This window comes from Protopterus annectens, chromosome 11.part0 (genome assembly GCF_019279795.1).
Source record: "Protopterus annectens isolate FY-2018-M chromosome 11.part0, PAN1.0, whole genome shotgun sequence".
Lineage (NCBI taxonomy): Eukaryota > Metazoa > Chordata > Ceratodontiformes > Protopteridae > Protopterus > Protopterus annectens.
The window spans coordinates 1,037,757,864-1,037,775,523 of NC_056745.1; the positions used below are offsets into that span (position 1 = coordinate 1,037,757,864).

General features: G+C 41.0%; 1 protein-coding gene across 1 annotated transcript in view; it reads left to right on the plus strand.

The window, feature by feature from the left end:
• Positions 1 to 17,660, plus strand: part of CELSR1 (cadherin EGF LAG seven-pass G-type receptor 1) — a 2,549,932-nt gene that overhangs the window by 1,016,416 nt on the left and 1,515,856 nt on the right. The window lies entirely within an intron of this gene.

Sequence of the window (17,660 nt, forward strand, 5' to 3'; positions counted from 1 at the left end):
TTAAAGCAACTTAAGAGAAAGTCAGACATTTATAAAGATTCACTGCATTGCTGCTAAGAACTTGAAATTCCCTCTCTGTTTCTACTAAACCTGTTGCAACTCAGAATGTAGTCTTGGTAAAATCTGCTCCTCCTAAATATTGACACGTTAAAGGGATAGCTCCTGTGAAAAGAAACCTTTCCCTGTGCTGAAAATGCATCTAACATCTAAGCCTTAGCTTTGTATCTATCCCATTACTTATCATTGGTGTCTGTCAGGTTATGTAGTTCAGTGTCAGTCCAGTTGGCTATAAAAAGATGTAGGAGATGTATATTTTTATTGCTTAGGAGATTTTGTCCCAGGGGTCTTCTCCTGTTAACAGCATGGACTGCAGAGCACCTTCTCTGCCAGTGATCTCTAATCTGGTCCTGACCTTTCTTCACTGTGGTCATTTTAAGTCCCAATTCCATGAAGGCCATCTCTTGACCCATTGGTGTCTATGTTGATGGCCCAGTTGGGATCAATACCCTTTGGCTTCAGTGTCAACCTTGCCTTCAACAGCAGTGTTTCTGACCTTGCTTCCTATAGGGCTAGTGCACCCTTCAACATCTGTGGGTTGATCTGCTAGGGCCTTCATGGGGACTTTCCTTGCCAGGGATGAGCATTTGCTCTCCAGTGTAAGCCTTCCAGTTGACATTGAGGCCACTTTGATCTGTGATGTGGCTGTGAATGGCTGTCTGGACCTCTAGGATCAGTACCGACATATTGACTGATGCTGTCAAGGTTGGGGTCAACCTTCTTATCAAATGGAGCTCATCTGGACGAAAGCAGAATGCCTTATGATACCTATCCTCAGATTAGAGCACATCCTTGCTGAGATCATTTTCCTGGGTGGTTGTGCTGGGTGATGAAATGGTTCATTTGGTCCTTCAAAATGCGTGGAAGAACCACAGTGTGGTGTTATCTTTCCTGAAGAGGCCTTGAAAAATTTCCACAACTTCCTAAGGAGTGTCCTAGCTGGTCAGAGAAACCTTTGGTCGACTCCATAATTGTCTCAACTGCTCTAAAGAAGACCTCTGATCTTCAGGCTGAGAATGAACAATACCCCCTGATAAAAAGTCACGTGTAATGATCAGACTGGTGTAGCAGCATATGTTTTCATTTTCCCTTTAGGGCAGTAAACTTTATGGTGCACATGCTGATGTTCTGGCTGGGCTTTAACTGAAAAACCTACTTCTGCTCTGGTAGTGTTGCCAAACTCTGAACTTAAAAAAAAAAAAAACCTTTGGCTCAGTAGCTAAGTAAACCAGTTAAACCAGTTACCTTACATATACTGCACTATGAAAGGTAACTGAGTAGCTAAGCAAACCAGTTACCTTACACATTGCACTGTGAGTGGTTGGAGCGGGATTATCTGTGTCTTACCTTGTCTGACTGACTCACAGTGTGTGTCAGAAATACTGTGGTGGGTTATATTAATGATGCATTTGGCAGATTCCTTCTGTTTGCCTACAGTAAAAGCCAGGTTAGAAAAGTAGGAGAGTGAGCGCAGTATGCTGCCAAAGGTTGGAGAGTTACATTCCAGAATCATCAATGTCCACATCAGCTTTAGTTTCAGCTCGTCCACCAAATACTATTAAGGTTTTGGCTGAGATCACTGAAACTGAGGTAACTCCCACAACAGCTTACCTCTCAGAGCTGAAGTTTTTGCAGAAGAGCCAATAGAAATACTGACCCTTTTTTTGGAAGGCAGCAATCTACTCCCTGAAGCCTTGCCTGATTACTCCCCTTAGTGCGCAGCCATTTGTCATTTTTCCCCTCCACTTTTCTGCCTGGCAGACCATTGGATGCTGTAGGTCATTTCAAGATATAAAGTATCTGGAAATTGTTCTCTTCGCTCCCAGCAGTCCGATACTACAGTCTCTGCCTCTTCTGGATGACCCAGCTACAGAAGAGAACTGTGGCCAAAAAAGGAATCTTAACCAGTTTATTATTTATTAAGAGAGCCACACAGGAAGACCCATTTGACTAGAATGGTCAAGGCTTTTATTCAGAATTATTTTTGGTACCAAAAAGATAACAGACCTGAAGCCCATCCTCAGTTTAAGTGGTGTGAATCAGTACAGGGTTGAAGATTACTTCCAGATAGTTATGGTGCAGTCTATCCTTTCTTGTCTGCCAGAAAGAGACTGGGTATACTGTTTGGACCTCTAAGACACGAACATATGCATCAAGGAGTCTCACTACATCTCCCCCCCCCACCCCCGGTACTTGCCAAATGCATGTCTGTAGTGGCTGCAGGGCCCCTAGGTGGACAACTGGCTCATAACATTCCCAGCCGTGAACAGTCATTGGGCATAGCAGTGAATCTCATTAAAACTAAATACCTTCATATGATTTACTATGGATACTTTGCTTTATGAAACTTTATTCCATCAGACAAGATTCTGGTCATCAGAGCCATATTCCTACAGCTTATTCAGAGCAAAAGTGGTTTGTCAGCTCTCTCTCTTTTTTGAGCTCTGCCAGATTCCACATGAGAGTTATTCAGTGGACAGTCAAAGTTTGATGGGAAATTTCAGATCTCTTGGGCACAGAGGTCAAGATATCCAATATGCTCAAAGAGCATCTTGGTTGGTGGACCTACAAGCCCAGTCTGTCTCTGGTCAAACCCTTCAGAGCCCCTGCTCCCTTTGTCTGCAGGTACTTTTACTCAATTGTGACAGAGGCGACATTGGATGGACCTCTAAGTAATCTACAAATTCCATTTGCACATCAACAATCTGGAGATGAAGGACATCCTTCTGACCTTGTGGGTATTCCAGGAATACTTTCCCAACAGTGTAATTGCCATCCATTCTTACAGCATGGAAGTGGTTTGGTATGTTAGCAAGGAAAGTGGGACCCATTCCTATCGCCTTTGCCTGGAGGGTAGGAGAATGGGCCTTTGCTGCCAGTCACCTTTTGTTTGACCCTGATATCCCTGGACAAGCCAGTTGTCTTGCAAACTGGATCTGCCATTGTCAACAAATGCCTTACTTGTGTTCTCTCAGCAAGTCAATAGGATGGAACCTTTTCCACCACTGGAGAAAGCCTTGCCATGACCTGTTTGCATTCTCAACCCATCACAAATGTAGCAACTTCTTTTCTGTTATTCCTCTCTCAGGAGTATGCTCAGGTATGCCCCCACCCTGGTCTCCTTCATACATTTCCCAATTTCCACTTATCTCCAGGTTCCTGGAGAATGACAAGTTTTGCATATGTAGCTCCCCATTGTTCCAGCTTCATCTGTTAGACAAGCCTGTCTGTTGAACAATTCTGTGTCATCTATTCTGGAAGCCTTACCATGACCTCTACTCCCTCAGGCTAACCACTTGGTTTCTCCATTTTCCATGATGGCCAAGAACCTTTTTTACCCCAAGAGGGTAGACCATATTCTTACCTCTACTTAGAAACTTGGCACTAGAAAAGTGTATTTTAGCTATTGAACTTGTTTTTTCATTATAGACCACTGCTAGGGATCTAGGTCATTTTTACAGCCACTGTATTTAAAATATTATTATATTTATCACACATCTTTTGACTCGGGGCTTGGTTCTCCTGAATTTTCACCAAGGTGTTTGTTCTCTCTCTCTAGAGTCAGTCATACTTTGTAAACCTTTTCTCATGGGCACCTTTTTGTTTTGGCCTCCTTCAAGATCCCCCTTACCCATTGGGACCTGTATTTAATCTTGAAGAAGGTTACTGTGTACTTCTCTTTAAAGTCACTTAAAATAGCTGTCATGGATAACTTATTCCTAATACCCATTACCTCATGTAGAAGATTTCTGAGCTTCAGGTTTTATGTTCCAAACCCTGTGTCTCTCATCTTTTACCAAGACAGAAGTGTGCATTAGGAGGAATCCTTTCTTTATGCCTAAAGTCACCACAGAAACCAGTATTGGCCAATTTTATAATCTTCCACTCTTTTTTTCACTTTTTACTTTGTTATATGGACAATTGGGAAAACCTGTTTCACTGCAAGGATATGCACATATAACTTGGATTTTATTTGTATAGAACAAAATCCATGACAATGGGTCCGGTGCCTTTTATCTTAATTTTCCTTCTTTAAAAATGTGTTCTAGTGTATCCAAAAGATCCCATTCTCAACTGGTTTCACAGTGCATAAAATTTTGTTGTCAGAAAAATCGCAAACCTTTAACAAAATCTACAAATGTCCATTCTTCTTGAGCAGTGGACACATCCCAAGCCTTCTTCAAAATGTTTTAATGAATCACAGTTGTGTGGCTACCACATGGGCATTCCTGAAAAGTTTTTCAAGGCACTATGAATTACATATGATCTCTAGGACGAGGTCTTTCTTTGGGGCCATCATTATTTCGGGGCATTCTTTCATAAGAACCATCTAAAGGGGTCAAGCTTTGTAATCTCCCTTATTGATAATGAAGATGAAACTCCCAACAACAAATACAAAAGTTATGTATTTCTGCAATAATAGATCTGCATTGGCAGTTTGATATCCATCACCATCCCACCCTCCTTCCACCACCTCAGACCTGATAGGTGCTTTTGTAGTGAGGGAGTTCAAGAATAGAGAGAGCTAATTTCAGTTTAGTTCTCCACTTTACACAGGCTATCAGAGATCTGGAGGATGTATCCTTAAACGCTGAGCTTTGAGAAAGAGGAAGGGGCACAGGTGGCATGTGAAAGCTCTGGGTGCAGGGCTGACTTAGTCTTACCTGTCTTAGTCCTGTTGATGATGGAAGTGAAACTGTGCCAACACAGATTATTCTTTATAGTTTTCATTTATAATGCATAAGCCATTAAACAGAACTGAGACTGAAAAAAGAAAACGCAGATAACCACTTTAAAAGTACATTAAGCACGCTTAGTGCAGATTTTACCATTTGATCAGGGAGTGCAAAGCATTCAGTCTTCAGGCTTTGTGGCTCATAACACCCTTGAGTGTGTGATAATATTTATATCTTCTACACCCTCTTGTGTACATGAATAGGCCTTCTGGGAAAACCCGATCAACAAAACAAAAGTGAATAAAATAAATACACACACACACGCACACACACACACACACACACACACACACACACACACACACACACATGTAAAGCACTCCTTGGATTGACCTGCAGCTTCTTCCCCCTTGTCCTGCCTTTTGCATGCATAGTGCAAATATCACGCCAACCTCCAGATTACACACTGGGAGTGGTACCCACATAGACTGTGCTGCTGAGTACTAGTCTAAGTGCTCAATCACATTCCACTCTGGTAGGCCTCTTCAGAGCCCGGCCATGTTGTCTGAAGTCTGAGTTTAAACTCTTCTGCACCTTAGTGCTAGCTTATTGGAGTGGAGAAAATTTGTCAATGATGGGTTTAATGCAGCCAGCAGTTATGAGGTTGCATCAGAAGCATCTTAGCTTTGCATGTATTGTTGGGGAGAGAAGATGGCCCATAGGAATAGTTAAAGTACGTTAGAAATTTAAAAACAAATTCACATATCATGGCAGCTCTTTTGTGTTTTTGAGCTGCTACTAAGCTCTTTTCCCTGAAATGGAGATGAGTGATCAAAATGAACAGAAGCCTTAGCTGTTAGCGGTCTGTGCCATGGGGAATGCAAAGAGTTCATCCAACTATAGAGCATTATCATTTTCATTTTCGTTACACCTGTCATTTCTCTGAAGTCAATGCATGCTTATTTTTTCACACCATTTCCTTCCTTTCATGTAACTTTGCCACTCTCAGTCCGTTCAGTTCAAATACAGAATCTTTGAGCATTGGCCTACTCAACAGTGTATGCTGATTATTTTGTTGACTGAATGAGTGACACATCAACCTTTAAACAGAAGTGGCTGGTAAATCCTAATTACTATTAATCAGACACACACACATCTGATTTTATATTACAAAAACACATTTCACATTGTTTATGTTGCAGAAATGCCAGGGTCTTTGCATTATGACTGGTGAGCAGTTTCCAAAGTTCTTATATTGCCACACATTTACCCAGCAGGTATTTGGGTATACAGTAAAATAAGACAATAAACACCCTGTTAAGGTTGACTACTACTTGTTTATAAATTTGGAACTAATACTTGCACATCCCTTTGTACTGTCATAACAACGACTGCACAACTCCCCACCTCTTATTCATCAGAGTGAGGTACTGCATCTGACAGAACTATATGACTGTATTAGATGATGGGTACCCTCCCAAGAAGTTAAAAGGTGGCCATCATTCTTTAAGAAATACTTAGTCCAGTCAGCAACACTCAGCTAATGTGAACAGTGGTGTCATGTCGATACGTGTAAGTTTGTATTGTCTAACTCTCTCTGTAAGTTGCCGGAGGCATTTAGGAAACAATTAAGCTGCAAGTATGTTCACTTAAAAAGATCAAGCTAAAAAGTAAATAACTTGAAGTTCATTCTGATTGCAGTCCTCATAATTTATTAGATTGCAGTGAATGCTAAATTGTCCAGAAGGCAGAAGTTATATTTGAAACAATATAAAACATGCTTCTAAACAGTAACACAAGAAAACAGATGTTCCACGCTTAGGTGGATTGTTCTAGTATTTTCTGAAGCATTGCCATGTAAACAAGATTGTTTTAAGAACCAGAAAAAATGATGCAGTAGTTGGAAGAACACTTCATTATGTAAGTGCCTTTTATGATGACATGGGTTTTTATACCCTGCCTGCTGCATCTAGCTGCTCCCATACTATCTACTGTCTTGGCGAATGCTGCATCTTGTCATAAAGTAGTTATTGCAGGACCTATTACTTCAAAGATTCAAAGATTTTTCAAGATTCAAAATAAACTTTATTGTCATTTAGGACCACAAACGTAGCCCAAATGAAATTTTGTGCATCAGCTACTTCATGAGATTACAAAGTTAAACAACACATAAAAGTAAAAAAATGAACACAACTAACATATACAGTCCTACTCCCAGTGCCTGTACAAAAGAGCAGAAAAAAATTTAAATACTCAAATACAGAATAAGTATACCCTCTCCTAAGTTATAATAACTGCCCCATTTAAATAAGAGAAACATTACAAATTGCATCTTGCCTAAGTTGTCTAATACTGCACTTGATAAGGATAATATAAGTAAATATTACACTTACTTGGAATTTGTGTGGTATATGTTGTATAACAAACTGTATGTATTTGTGAAAAAAAAAAGAAAGAACTGACTTAATGTCCAGTTCTCTGAGACTTCTGCCTGAGTTCAGAAGTCTGACCACTGTTGGGTAGAAACTGTTGTTGAATCTGGTAGTCCTGCAGCAAATGCTGCAATATCTTCTACCCGATGCCATATGCTTAAACAGTCCATGCACATGATGCGTGGTGTCTTATATTATTTTGTTGGCCCTTTTGATGCATCTTGCAGAGTAAAGTTGCTGTATCGATGGAAGTCTGGTGCCAGTTACCTTCTCTGCGACCCTCACCACTCTCTCTACTGCCTTCTTTTCTGTAGCTGTACAACTTCGAAACCACACTGTGAAGTTGCTAGTGAGGTTACTGTCAAGAGCACCTCTGTAAAAGGTGGAGTGGATATGAGGTGAGAACTTAGCTTTCTTCAGCCTCCTCAAAAAATGGAGGGGCTGGTGTGCTTTCTTGACTACCTGGCTGGTGTTTCTCAGTTGAGACAGATCCTCTGATATGTTTACACCTAGGAATTTCGTACACTTACCCCTCTCTACATTCTCTTCAGTGATTATGAGCACTGGATGGTTTGTTTTCTTTTTCCTGAAATTGATGATAATCTTTTTGGTCTTGCTTACATTCTGATCAGGGTTGTTTAGTTCACACCAACTGATCGGAGATGCCACCTCCTGTATTTATGCTGTTTCATCCTCCTTTGTGATGGGCCCTACAACTGTGGTATCATCAGCAAACCTGATGATATGGTTGGACTTGTGCTTTGCATAGCAGTTGTGGGTCAGGATGGTGAATAACAGTAGACTAAGAACACATGACTGTGGAACCCCTGTATTAATCTTGATACACTTTTGATATGTTCTTACCCAAACTCAATATCTGTAGCCTCTAAATCAAGAAGTCCAGGATCCAGTTACAGAGATGTTTACTGTCTCCTATATATGCCAGTTTTTCCTATCAGATGCATTGATTAAATGCTGAGCTGAAATCTGTGAACAGCATCCTCACATAGTTGCCATTGCCCTCAAGATGTTCAAGACAGCCGTGTAGCACTTATGGCATCAGCCGTGGATCTGTTGGCTCTGTAAGCAATCTGCAGAGGGTCAAAATTGGGAGATAGGCTGATGGCAAATGCTTTTTCATCAGCCACTCGAAATGTTTCATAACAGTGGATGTCAGAACGACTGGTTTGTAGTCGTTAAGGCTGGAGGGGAGGTTTTCTTTGACATTGGAATGATGTCTGTTTCCTTGTTGCATGAGGGTACTTTTGCCATGGCAAGAGAGGTGTTAAATATCTCCATGAGTACTGTGCACAGTTGATCAGCACAGCCTTTTAACACATTGCCCAGTATGTTGTCTGATGCAGCAGCCTTCCTGGGGTTCACCTTCCATAGCTCTCTTCTCACCACCCCAGAACAGAGTTTGAGCACAGCATCCTTCTCATCAGTGGGTAGCTTTAGTGCCAGCCTGTTGTTGTTCTCCTCAAATCTTCCAAAGAAGGCATTTAAACTGTCCAGGAATTTGATGCTGTCCTCACATTGTGCTGACCTGATTTTGTAGTCTGTGATTTCCTGCATGCCTTGCCATAGTCTCCTTGCATCCCTCATGTTGTCAAAGTGGCTCTGCTCCTTTCTGACATACTCCCTCTTTGCCTACTTTATACCCCTCCTCAGATTACCTCTTGCTACACTTAGGGCTGCTTTGTCCTTAGCCCTGTAGACTGCATTTCTCACCTTCAGAAGCTCATATACCTTGGGGGTGAGCCATTTCTTCTTCTTAGCTCTAAAAGTGATGCTCTTGGTGCTTGTTACTTGATCAGTGCAGTTTGAAATGTATGACATTACAACCTTTGTGTATTCATCTGTGTTCAAGTGCTGATCTACTGTCACTGCCTCCTTGAACATATCCCAGTTTGTTCTTTCAAAGCAGTCTTTGAGGGCTACCATGGTTCCTTTTGGCCACACCCTGATTTGTTTCTTTGTGGGTTTCTCTCTAATACTGTCCTACATACATGGCATTTGAACAGATTCTACAAAAAAAAAAAAAATAATAATAATTTGGTATTAGAAAGGAAATATTTTTGACTCATTTTCAGCTGAAGGCCAGTGTTTTGACAGTTCATAGCTTTATCCTCATGCATTACTACAAAAAAAAAAATGAATGAAAATTATTCAGTTTTGCAAATAAATCAGTACTGTTTTTCGAGGAGCATGCAGCAAAGAATAGATGAGGGGAGCAGTAAGTTGTTGAAAGGTTAGAGTTTAATGTACTTCCATGATTTTATTTACTCTGAAAACAAAACCATCTGCTTCCTTGATTGTGTGCTGAAAATGCTGAAAGGAAGTTTCTGAATCTTAGTCCTTCTTCTCATTCTGTTCCAACACCTTACAACACTAAACTCTTCCCAACACAGCTGAATTGCATTTCGTAACCCACTTGACTAAGCACTGGATTCATCCATTGATTCTGTACGAAATAATGGTGCCCTTTTCTGCAGCTACATCTTTGATCTGTGCTAGCAATTCATTCATGATCTATCGATGTTCTTCGTGTTTCACTGTTGCAGTCATTACATTTGGGTAATCTGCTGACAGGTTGCCCTTAGTCGGCCTGATTAGCAAAGTCTTGGGTCCTGCGTCGGTTGCTGTCCCTTCTTCCATGACGTCAGGTCGTCAGGGGTATAAAACATGCAGTCGTCGCCATTACATCAATCTTTCTTGCCGCATAGTGCCCGAAGCAGAAGCAGTTCACAAGTGCCAGTTGGCCGACTCCTGAAATTTTTGTTTTCGAGTTTCAGATCCAAAGTCTTCAACTAAAAAGCTAAGTACCCCGTTGGGGAAACTCTTTCTTGCTTCTTACCGATGTCAGTAAAAGTTAATAATTGCATTACTTGTGGGAAGCAAATACCTCATAAGGATTTTCATTTGTACTGTATTCCTTGCCTAGGCCCTGACCATCACGTACCTTGCTGTCGGTTTTGTGCTTTATTTAATCAACACACTATCAAACGTCGGTACAGTTTTGCTTCTAAATATTTTGGCTCACGCTTTAATTATCCAGAAATGTTGTCGGTTAGCAATCCAACTAACGGAATACCTAAAAAACACAAAGAAAAAGACATAGACAGGCCGTTGAGGTCCAAAACTGCTGACTGCGCTTCTCCTAAGCCAGTCGCCAGTTCGCCGGTATTCAGTGAGGTGCTTTCGCAGCCCCTGATACCCGCTACTTCTGATTCACAGACCTCTACTGAGACCCTTTCAGAGTCAGGTATGCCTCGAGATGCTTCAATTATTGAACCTGCGGATGTCTCTACCTTGGATGGGTCCGGAGCCGCTGTGCAGGCACCGGCTTCTGAGGGTGTTTTCAGGCCTACAAATTTGTATATTAGGCTGATGCCATCTTCAAAACTAAGGCCAAAATCTCGACCTATGCCTAAAAAACTAATGCCTGGGCCACATGTGCACGCCCCTATGCCTAGAAAACAAATGCTCAAAATGGCTGAAGATTTAATTACTCTGATCAGGGGTAGCCAACACCCCCCCCACACACACACACACACACTTCTAAGAGGCCTAGGCAAGAAATTGATTATGAATCTTCTGAACAGGATTCTATTTCTTCTGACTCTTCTAATGAACAGGAATTGTCTATACCTACTTATGAGGACTCTGATGCAGAAGATTCCATTCCTTCTGCTTCTCCCCCTGGGGATTTTTCTTTTGGGGAAACTTTACATACCTTAAGGGAACATTTCCACTGGGAAAGTCAGGATTTCTCTGAATCTAAAAAGAGACTTAGGGATTTTCTTCTTCCTCAGCATAGGCCTTTGGCTGTACCTCCTGTTCTAGACATTGTTGATGATGTTTTTTTAGAATCTAGTATGGCTCCTGATTCTCTGCCTCCAGCTCCTTGTAAGCCACACAGATACTACAGGGTTCCTGACTCCCACAAATTCCTTTTCGAAAATCCTGTTGCAGATCCTGAAACCATTTCTCAGGGTCCCAAGTGCATTAAGGCTTCTACTGCTAAAAATCCTACCTCTTCTGATAGAGATTCCAGGGCGCTGGATAGATGGGGTAAGAAGGTTTACACTTCTGCAACCTTGGCAATCATGGCTTTAAACTGTCAATTTCATATGCTAAAATATCAACAGCATATCATGGGACTACTTAAACAGAAACTGATGTTAATTTCTGACTGTGTGGAAAACAAAGATTTACAGGATTTATTGCATTCAGCTGAACAAGTTGGTAAACATACTTTGCAATGTGGTTTTGATTCTTTGGAGGCCTCTTGCAGGACTGCTGCAACTGGGTCTGTGCTAAGAAGGCATGCTTGGCTCAAAGAGCAAAATCTGCCTGATCATGTTAAAGCAAAATTGTTGGATGCTCCTTTACAACAGGACCGTCTCTTTGGTAATAAGGTTAAAGAAGTTTTAAAAAAGATGGAATATAAAGCTAAATCTATGCAAACTTTGAAAGATTTCTTACAAGTGCAACCTCCAAGATTTAGTAGGCACTTCCCTACTAAGAACTGGTCTTTTCCAGTTCCTTTGAGAGACACTCAAGTCAAACCCAGACATTCCAAAAGCTCCAGGTTTCAGTCAGAAGGGACTTTCAGAAGAAAGCAATGGGGGGTGCCTCCTCTTCCAAATCTGGAAACAACAAGACACCTCCCTGTGGTAAGCAGTCTCAATGACTTTTCTTTGCACTTACCAAGCACTTACCTTTTAGCCGCCCCTTTGGGGGGGAAAACTGGCTCTTCATGCAAGAAACTGGCAACTTATAACCCAGGACAAATGGGTTTTAAATTTAGTATCTCAGGGATACAGATTTCATTTCCACACGTTGCCAATTCCAAACGAATGGCCAGACCTGCCCCAAATCAGTGGGCAGTGGCCCAAAAACAAGTACTTTCCCTCATGAGCATGGGGGCTATTCAACCAGTACCAGAAGAGGAAATGGAACACTGTTTCTATGCAAGACTTTTCCTGGTACCCAGAAAAGACAAATCATGGCATCCAATTCTGGACTTATCTACTCTAAACACCTTTCTGGACATTCCAAAATTCAAGAGATGCTGACTCTTCACCAGTTACTTCCTATGCCAGGCAAAGATGCCTGGTTGGCAACTCTAAATTTAAGAGAGGAAGTAAATGCACACACAGCCAGGAGATGGAACAGTTCGTTGTAAGTTCACCAAAACAGATTCAATAAATCCAGGTAGGCACCAAACGAATTCAAATAATTCCTTTATTCAGAACCACAGAATGATAACACACAAGCGCTTTCGCTCAGACAAATTCTGAGCTTTATCAAGTGACACCATGCTGTTAAGTCAGGTGTCTTATATACCTTGAGAATCCTAAATTAATTAGGAAGCACTGCCAATTGACATTTTAAAGGGACTATGCGCTTTTCCACATATTTAACAATTCCATTAAAACAAAATATGTAAAACTAGTGATAAAGTATGCTTAAAATAATGCATTAATGCATCTATTACTGCTAAAAATGTTAATAACATAAAATAAACAAAACATTTTACATTATTTCCCTGATGTTTAACTTTGTAGTAAAACTTGCTGTGTGCAAAAATCTGCACTTCTTTTGAAAATTGAAATAAGATGGAATGACTTGACATACCAACTGTTGTTCACATAATTGTGATATAAAGCTAATGCCCAATATGGGTATAATAATATTTTCTTGGCCTCATTGACAGCCCTGCTAGAAGAAGATTTTCAGCAGAACCCCGGGAGGCCCGGGGTTTGGGGACACAAACAGGCACCCAGGGCATGGACCCGCAGACAATGAATGAGGAAAGTTTTTTTGAAGTAATACTAAATACTTCAAACACAGAATTTGCTGTGGATTACCTTAACAGCATCAAAGGCAATGGTACAGGGGGCCTTAATGACATGTGTACTATTTTAAAAAAGGATAATTTTGCCATTTATAATTACACGGATTTAGAATTGGATGACTGGGTGTTTGATGTGTTCACTCGTGGCTTGCAATATGTGCCTTCTAGACCTATGAATCTTTCACAGTCCCTTGTTGAGCTAAAACTCTTTACCAGGGGTTTGAATTTAACACACTATTTTAAGGGGCAGCAATTTATGGAGACAGGCCCAAGTCGCAGGAGTGTATTCAACCCCCCACTACACCCACTTATATCTTTTTTTGAGAATTTGGTGGAAAAGGATTTTAGGAAAATTTGTATGGATAGAAAGACTTTATTAACTGGCAACTTTTCCAATGAAGGGTTCAACTTTATCAAACAGTTAAAGGATGAAAATGTGAGGATAATGAAGCCGGACAAAGGCGGAGGGGTAGTGTTGATGTTTGCCGCTGATTATGAGGCTTATATTCATAATATGCTTCAAAATGATGGGCAATACTCAACAGTCTCACGAAATGAAGTTAATATTGCTCTAGCGCAGATCAACTACCATTTGTACGATCTATTGCTGCAAAATTCCATCAATGAAAAGCTCTACAACTATTTACATGTAGAAAAACCAAGGATACCGGTTTTGTTTGGCATCCCTAAAATCCACAAGGGAACTAATCCGCCAGCATTCAGGCCAATAGTTGCAGGGGCAGGAGGAATCACAGAACCCATTGGCAAATTTATTGATTGTCTGACCAAGAGATTCACCCCCCTGCTCACGCATGTATGCAAGGACTCCTGGCATTTTCTGTGTGATTTTCCTACTACCAAGTTTTCTCCTGACTTGTTGTTGGTGACTATTGACATCAAGGATCTCTTTTCAAGTATTCCTCATGATGAGGGTCTGGATTGGTTTGGCGAGTTTCTCACCAAGGAAACCGACATGAACAACAGACTAAGCAATTTGGTCACTGAATTCATGGAAATCGTACTACGCAACAATTTCATCTTTTTCAATGGAGAACTCTTCAAGCAAAGTAAAGGAGTAGCAATGGGGGCATCTTGTGCCACCTTTTATGCCAACGTGGTGCTTCACGTATGGGAGCACAAGTTTGTGTTGGTTCCCCCTTGGGAACAACATCTGCTCCTCTATAGACGTTACCTCGACGATATTTGCATTCTGTGGCAAGGGTCTGAGGACGAGCTTTTTTGTCTACATCAACCCAAGTACCAGTTTTTTGCAGTTCACCCATTCCATCGATCCAGACCAATTGCATTATTTGGACATCACCATATACAAAAATTACTTGGACAACAGTTTTCAATCCAAACTGTATCGAAAACCCACTTTCTCCAACTCTGTCCTGCACTTTGAGAGTGCACATCCTTTTTTCCAGAAAAAAGGCATCGTCAAAGGACAACTCATCAGGGCAAGTAGGATTTGTAGTGGACATGACGACTACATGGCAGAAGTCAAGTTTTTGGAAGGTTTATTCCTAGAAAGGGGCTATCCTTTGGACCTCTTTAAAAGCTTGGTCGAGGAGGTAAATTCCAAAAGAGGAACTGTTTACCCACCCCTTTTGGGCAAGGGAACGGGCACACCAGCCAGTTCCGTTCCCGTTATTACCAATGAATTTAAGAACAGCTTTATCTACACCTATTCTTTGCATTCAAGGGAAATGGAGGAATCTATAAGAAAATATTGGCCTGTACTCGCCCTCTTTGAAGAGTTTAGGGGGCTATTGCCTGACCAACCTTCATTTGTAAGGAGAAGGGGTACCAATCTTAAGGAAATGTTTGAAAAAAAGCAGAACATTAAAAGGAAAATCAACCCAGCAAGAAAGGGTACGTTCAAATGCGGGGCATGTAGCCAATGCCATACCATCTTGGAAGAAAAAAGCCTCACCATTCCATCCAGAAGGTTTAAAATCTACCCAGCTGGCCATTTTACATGTGGTAGCAAGGGAGTGGTCTATTTAGGCTTCTGCACCACATGTAACAGTTTCTACGTAGGAAAAACGGAAAGGGAATTCCGTAAGCGGATATACGAACATTTTTATGATATAAATAAAAAGGAAACCAATGCTTTTTACAAGCACTCCCTGACCTGTCCAAACATAAAACTGAGATTTATGGTACTGGAACAAGTTGAGCCTGATGCCAGGGGGGGGTTGGGAATCAACTTTGGAATACCGAGAACTCCTTTGGCAATTAAAGCTAGATGCTGGGAGACCCCCTGGGCTTAACGGTATGATCAGTTTCAAGCCACTATTCAAATTAAGAAGGGCAAGACTTTAGTTTGATATTCCTCATATAATTATTTATGACAAGTATCCATGCACACAGACATGTTTTTTTCTTAATGGTATATCACACAAAGTTTATGTTAAGGAATGACCTATTGCACAGCACAGTTTAGTTTAATCAAGATACACTGTTCTCTTTTTCTAGCAGGGCTGTCAATGAGGCCAAGAAAATATTATTATACCCATATTGGGCATTAGCTTTATATCACAATTATGTGAACAACAGTTGGTATGTCAAGTCATTCCATCTTATTTCAATTTTCAAAAGAAGTGCAGATTTTTGCACACAGCAAGTTTTACTACAAAGTTAAACATCAGGGAAATAATGTAAAATGTTTTGTTTATTTTATGTTATTAACATTTTTAGCAGTAATAGATGCATTAATGCATTATTTTAAGCATACTTTATCACTAGTTTTACATATTTTGTTTTAATGGAATTGTTAAATATGTGGAAAAGCGCATAGTCTCTTTAAAATGTCAATTGGCAGTGCTTCCTAATTAATTTAGGATTCTCAAGGTATATAAGACACCTGACTTAACAGCATGGTGTCACTTGATAAAGCTCAGAATTTGTCTGAGCGAAAGCGCTTGTGTGTTATCATTCTGTGGTTCTGAATAAAGGAATTATTTGAATTTGTTTGGTGCCTACCTGGATTTATTGAATCTGCTTTGGTGAACTTACAACGAACTGTTCCATCTCCTGGCTGTGTGTGCATTTACTTCCTGGTTTGGTTCTTTGCTGTTTAATTGACTTCTTAACTCTAAATTTAAAAGAGGCTTACCTGCATGTCCCAATCAGGGAATCTTGCAGAAGATACCTCCGCTTCAAAGCAGGCTACTTGCATTACCAGTTCTCTGCACTGCCCTTTGGCTTATCTACTGCGCCCAGGGTCTTTACAAAGTGCCTGGCTCCAGTAATTGCATTTTGCAGGCAAAGAAATATTCAAATATATCCATACGTGGATGATTGTCTAATTCAGGCAGAAAACAGGGACACTCTTCAAAACTGTCTGGTGTTTGTAAAAAGGGTTCTAACTTGTGTAGGGTACACTATAAACAAAAATAAATCACAACTGGTACCCTCTCAAAAAATTACATTCCTGGGTGCAAGCTTGAATACAACTGCCCATATGGTTTTCCTTACGCCAGAGAAGCAAATTCATCATGCTTTCCCGGTCAACAAATGTTAAATAAAAAAAATAAATAAATAAAATAAATTTGGTGACTTACTTCAAACAGGTGGCCACAAAAACCCTGCTTTTTCTGCAAGGCAAATACTGCAAGCCTTGGGGTTCATGGCCTCCTGCATTCTTCTAATTCCATATGCAAGACTGCATATGAAGAAACTTCAGTGGTCCTTAAAAAGTCTATGGAGTCAGCATTGTCACAGCCTGGAAACAATGATTCCTATCATTCCTTGCCTGCAACTAGAGTTCCTATGGTGGGCAGAGGCCTGCCACCAAAACAAGAGACTGCCATTCACACCACCCCCTGCCACCCAAACCCTAACTACAGACGCATCAGACTATGCTTGGGGGGAACATCTGGCAGGGAAGTACATTCAGGGCAAATGGAGCCCAAATCAAATGCACCTTCATTTCAATCAAAAAGAAATGCTAGCTGTACAGACAGCCTTCAAGGACTACCTTCATCCAGGACAACTAATGATAAAGACAGACAACACCACGGTTATGTGGTACATAAACAAGCAGGGGGGTACACACTCCTACCCCCTTTGCAGACTAGCCATGGCATTGTGGAACATGGCCTTGACCTATCAAGTACAACTACAAGCTCAATTCCTGCCAGGAAAGCTGAATACTCTGGCAGACGAACTAAGCAGAAATCTCATGGACCCACACGAATGGAAACTGGAACCACGGATTTTCAAGATGTTGATATGCAAATGGGGGGAGCCCAGACATAGATCTTTTTGCCTCACCCCAGAACTATCAGTTGGACAAATTTTGCACAAGAACTCATCACAAAAAAGCCTGGAAAGTGGATGCTCTTTCCTTCAGCTGGAAAAGCCGATCAGTCTATGCCTTTCCCCTTCTGCCTCTGTTCTCCAAAGTTCTACTATAAGTCAAACAGGACAAACCAAAAAATGATTGTGATTGCTCCAGACTGGCCTCGCCAGCACTGGTACCCACTCCTGCGCAATGTGTCACACCTTCCACCGTGGCACCTGCCTTAGACACCTTACTTACTGTTTCAGCAGAACAACCAAATTCTGCACACTCAGCTCCAAACTTTAAATCTTGCACCGTGGCTAATCGCCTAAATTCACCCT